General features: G+C 42.2%; 1 pseudogene; it reads right to left on the bottom strand.

The window, feature by feature from the left end:
* Positions 1 to 2,067: 2,067 nt before the first annotated feature.
* LOC101726026 (asparagine--tRNA ligase, cytoplasmic pseudogene) lies at positions 2,068 to 3,954 on the bottom strand (annotated as a pseudogene).
* Between the last annotated feature and the right edge of the window lie 1,734 nt (positions 3,955 to 5,688).

Genomic DNA, 5,688 nt, shown 5'->3' with positions numbered 1-5,688 from the left:
GATGGAAAAAGTCCCTCACCATCTACAAAATTCTCCAACCCATACATCTGAAACTTCACTTCTCCTATTAAGAAACCTAAACCAAAGTATTATCAATTAGATTGTGACAAAAAAGATAAACCGACTTTCAGATAGTATATCTCTAATAACAGATAATCAATGAAACTGACTGTATTACTTCCCTTCTAGCTCTTCCTGTAGGTAAGATGCTTAGCTAAACACTTATTAAAGGATGCATTCTTTTTAAGGTAGACACCAGATAACATTCTACCCATCTGGCACTTAATCAGTGATGTGCTTGGAGCAGCAGTGCTGTGTACCTGTCAACAGAGAAAAGAGCAGAATTTGAACTCTAGATGGGAAATCCATCACCTTGTCTAATTTCTGTGTGGTGTCCAAACTTTGTACCTGCAAAGGAGAAGCAGGAGTCAGAAGCTGTACTGCCAGTGGAGCATGCAGACCCTCCGGACTCAAGTGACCCAATGTGCAGTCCCCTGGGTCATACACCACTCCTCCCTCCAGGGCCTAGGGCCATCCATTGCATGCCTCCCTGTTCAGTGTGAAAAGAAAACACATCCAACAGCTTCGAACTGCAACAGGAAGGCAAACAAAACAAACCGACCCCCCCAACCCCTTGGATCCCATTTGAGCCTCTCTGTAAAAACTAAAAGCATGTGGACTTTACATGTGTTTGAAATATTAAAAATCTATTAAATCCACACTGCAGAAGCTTATAAAGTAGTATAGAGGCAGTTATTTGAAACACTGTGGAGGACCCTGACTGATCATCTGCCAGTGCCACCGCTGGCTTGGTCTGGGCCCAGGCAGCAGCTCTGCTCCACAGAGTTGGGTAAACAGGTTTGGAGAAGGAACAATTCCTGCACAACCAGGCAAACATAGTTTATGTTCAGTGCACTTCCCGTGCAGTTACACAAAGACATTTTGATGGAGTTCTGTATGCACAGAGCTCAATGTAATGATTTATAAAATTTATACATAGCATGGTTAGGAAGTGGTGCAACTTTGATTTGTACCTTTTATTGATCCCTTGCCAGTCATATAAGCATAGCTGATATGAAGCATTTTATGGGCAAGTGTCTTGGGAGATAGGAGTAATGCTTAACATGCATTCAAAAGTGTCTGGGGTCCCATGTGTCCCCTCCCCTGTCATCAGTCTTGATCTCTGCTATTAATTTGCCTTTCACTTGTAAGTTTCTGTCTGAATTTGCTCTGGGCTTCCTTGCCTTTGTGCTTGAAACTCTGCTTTCTATCTGCTTTTCTCTTTCTTTTTAAAATATTCTTTAATCATTAAGTTTATTGGTACAATTTAGATATACATAATGATCACATTCATTATATGGTATTTGTACCTGTGCATGATGTATCTCTTTTTTTTTCAGAAGCTCACTCTACCTCTTTATTTTAAACTAATGCTAAAAGGGAATATGCCTCCTCACCAAATTATGGTCATTTCCAATTTTAAGGAAATTTCACCTCTACAAATTCTTCCATATAAGCAGCCTTACAAATTTAGAAATTCAAAAGGCTGGATTCATTAGATGCTAGTTATGTACTGCTGAGTTGTTCTCTAATACTAGCAGATTTTTATGTCATATTTTCCAATTTCTCCAAGATGTTTCTTTTATCTCAATACAATAAAATGATATAAATTAAAAGAATTTCAGTTACATTTAAAAGGACCAAAGAATTAAGTTACTTGAATGGATCAGACTATAACTGAAAACTATTTAATTACAGATGATATATTAAACACAATGATTATACCCTATAACTGGATAAAATGCTGAAATGTACCTATAACTACTAAGCTATGTGCCACATATTTCCCCAAACTCTGTAACACATAATTTCTCTTACAGTGACATCAGTGTCACTTGATGTTCCAGGAACATGTACTCCTTTTTATGTTAGTGAGCATAAAAAAATAGAGAAAACAGGAACAGTTATACCCTACTAGAAAAAAAAAAGAGAAGATTTTGGCCTTTTGTGTTTTTTTTTTTTTTAAAGAGGTAGTCTGCTCTTTTCATGAATTGTATTCTTTCCTTCACACTTCAGAGGAACCAACTATGGCTTGCAGCGCTGGACAAATCGAGGGTACAAGCACACATCTTGGATGTGTTATCTATTCAGAATCCAAGTCAGGAATCATTCCAAGCCCAAGCCATAGCCTCCATGAGGGCATGTACCGTATTTTCTCTGATCTGTATACCAGTAGTAGGGAGTGGGATCAATAGCTTCCCTTTTATAACTGCCAGGAGTTCTTCACTGTCCCAGGTAAGCATGGAGCCTCCCACAATCTCACCAACATTGGGCATCAACTCATCGACTGATCCAGTAAGATGAGGATCCTCAGGACATCGCTGCATATAGAAGGACTTGATCTCCACAGGAAATCAACACAGCAAGATTGGTTCATTAATGGTGTCTGTCATCAGCCTCTCAGGAGCTTCTGGGATATCTTCTCCAAATTCATAGAAAGTCCCACCTCTTTTAGCCACTCAATAGCATCTGAGTAGTTCGTCCTTTGGAAAGGCCGTTTGGGGAGCTTAAAGTTCGGGTCGAGGTCAGATACTATGCTTCCTGCCAGAGACTGTAAGACTATCTATGACGTCACAAGCCCAGTCCTCCAACAGGTTCAGGAGGTCCTCGAAGGTCAGGAAAGGGCACTCTGCTTCCACATGAGTGTATTCAGCCAGGTGCCTTTGTGTTCTGGATTGTTCTGCCCTGTATGACTGTGCAGTACAAAACACATCTCCCAGGGCTGGAAGGCAGGGCTCCAGGGACAACTGAGAGGGCTGGGTCAAAAATGCCTCTTCCCCAAAACAGTCGAGCTTCAAGAGTGTGGCACCACCTTCAACCTGTGTTTGCACTAATGTTGGAGGAGTAACTTCATAGTACCCCCTAAGAAGTGGCCTCTGAAGCACCTGGTGACCATACAACATGCTTTTAGGCTTTTGGACATGTTTTCTCCCCAGATCATCATGTGCCTGTTGTTGAGCTGGACGTCAACATCAGACTCTTCATTGATCAGGTTATCAGCTCCTCCAGCCGGGGCCAACCCTATGAGTTCCCAGAAGTCACAGTTCAGCTCATGGCCCCCTGGAGCCTGCTTGCCCATTGGAGTAGGATTTAGTATTCCATATGGTGCAACACTACTCTTGGTGGACAAAACTACTCCATTGTAACACTGACACAAATCATCTGACAAGACACACTGAAGATAACCTGTACCATCCCGCAACACCAGGAACATTAAATTCCTTCCTTGTTTATGCAGCCTATGGACCCAGCCAAACACCTTTACTCTTTGGCCTTGCTATCCCTCTAATGCGCAAATCTTCACACACTCTGGCTCTGGCAGACTTGGATCTTTTTTATGGTAATATTCTTGGCTTCTTCCAGGTTCTTTTCTCTTTGCAAATTATCTTCTGCCTCTTTCTTCTCCTGGAATTCATTCTTCATTTGTTCCCTATGCCACATTTTTTTTAATGTTCTTCATCTGTGATTTAGAAATATCATCCCACAGCTCATTTTCTTTTTGTGAATCTACATAAATGTTGGGAAATGGTTCTTTTCCTAATGTCATCAAAGCCTTTAGACCTGTTTTAAATGGTTTCTCCTTGGTTCCATCTCCTGTAGCATCATTTCCCTCTTGGTCGGCCACATACAGCTCTGCCAGAACCATTCCTACAGTCATCCTGACCATCTCCAAGGACATAACCTGCAACTCCACTGCCGCCTTATCACCCCAACGTGCACCAGTGGCTTCCTCGACTCAGCCATTGTTGCATCATATCTACATGATATATCTTGATTCTTATATTTTTCCTATTCCCCTCCCCTCCCTCCTACTCCTCTTCCCCTTCTTATTTACAGGAGCTTTGTTTCCAGTTTTATCTTTCCTTTTGCAATTTTTCTTTTCCCTCCCCTCCTTTTCCCCTTCTCCCCTTTTGTGCTCCTTCCCACTTGGACATTTTCTTCCTATTTCACAATATCTGTTATACATTTTGTTCAAATGCTGCTGGGGATGTGGGGAAAAAAGATCCTTTCTCCACTCTTGCTGGGAGTGCAGACTGGTGCAACCACTGTGGAAATCAGTGTGGAGATTCCTCAAAGAACTAGGACTCAAGGTTCCATTTGGCCCAGCTATGCCCCTGCTGGGTATCTTCCTGAAAGATTAAAAGCATCATGCCACAGTGATAATATGCACACCTATAGTCATAGCAGCACAGTTAGTAATAGCCATATCTTGAAAACAGCCCAAATGCCCATCAACCAATGAATGGATAAATAAGGTACGTTTTTTATGCTTTTTCTCGTCCATTATGATATATCCCTACTGCTCTCTCTTAACTCACCTTAACATAGATAAATATGAGGGTAGAGAGGGTTTTTGTTCATTTTAAATAATAAGAACATGTTTTAAATATATCTGTATAAACATTTAGAAATGCAGTCAGTCTTATGAATATTATTTGACAAAAGTCATTAAAGTTACACTGTATGAATCTAGAAACCCATGATAATCTATTTGAAATAAAGATGCCAGGAAATAAAACTGTAAAGAGTGTAGGTTAGAGAATTCAAGTCACTTCCCCCTATTATGGAAGGCACCAGAAAACAGCAACCATTCATGCTGCCAAGAGTTACACTGTAGTGTGAGTTATAAATGGGACTTGTATCATTGGTTTCTATCAATGAGCAGCAGGAGCTGAGATTTTAACTAACACTACAAATTTTGAGTTATCTTAGTTTTCAGATTTTATCTTTTCATAAGTGTGGGCACAGATTCCCTAATATTAATCACAACCCCCCTTGCCTGCCTCTGGGAGGTGAAATAGTTTTTGAATCCTTGTCCTGAATCTTTCTGGGAAACCATGAGGGATACAAACCATGAGAGTTTATAAATGAATCCTGGTAGTGATCACAAAGCAGGGATGAAAGTCTGGAACTCTGCTCTCCATGTAGCTTCGTGGAAAATCAGCCAGGCCTGAGCACTAGTGATCCTTGAGAGGACTTGCTTTCCTGGAGGGAGGGAGGCCAGGAGCTCCTAGAGATATATTTTTAAAGCACCAGATTGCAAGTTATATTCACCTGTGCTGGCTGCCATTATGGATTCCTCCGGACCTGGGTGAGTCTCTTGCTTTGCCTCAGGCAACAGGAAAAGGTAAAGAAAGAAGTCAGAAAAGGAGAAAAAGGGGAAAGGAAAACATGGGAAGGAGGAAGATGGTGGAAAGGTGGGATAACATGGGAATGGGGACCCAGCTTCAGGAATGATGCTGTCTGTTGGGATAGAGTCAAACAGCCAGAAAGAACAGGGGCTCACGCTGCCTTCTCTTTAGGTCCAGGACAGGTAGCTCTTTCTAATTTACTGCCCACCTGGCTCTTCATTCTGCAAAACACCTTAGAACCACTGGCCATGGCTACTGAACAGGGCTGGGAGAGAAGCCTGGGCTTCTCCCTCTGGGTCTGAGGCCCAGGAAACTGCACTGGGAGAAGCCGGCACAGAGCTTCAGGAGCCAATCCCAGCAACCTGGGCTGCCCCAGGATGGCAGCCAGGGACCCTGAGTTGCAATCCATGTGGTCCTACTGCATGCAAACTTCTGAGATTCAAGGGTGGAAAGACTCAGAAGGGAGTCCCTGTGCTCAAAAGGTGTGGTTCACCAT

This window comes from Heterocephalus glaber, unplaced genomic scaffold, assembly GCF_053883595.1.
Source record: "Heterocephalus glaber isolate CG9 unplaced genomic scaffold, H.glaber_assembly_v1.0 deba00000613, whole genome shotgun sequence".
Classification (NCBI taxonomy): domain Eukaryota; kingdom Metazoa; phylum Chordata; class Mammalia; order Rodentia; family Bathyergidae; genus Heterocephalus; species Heterocephalus glaber.
This window is presented reverse-complemented; position numbering and strand designations above follow the sequence as displayed.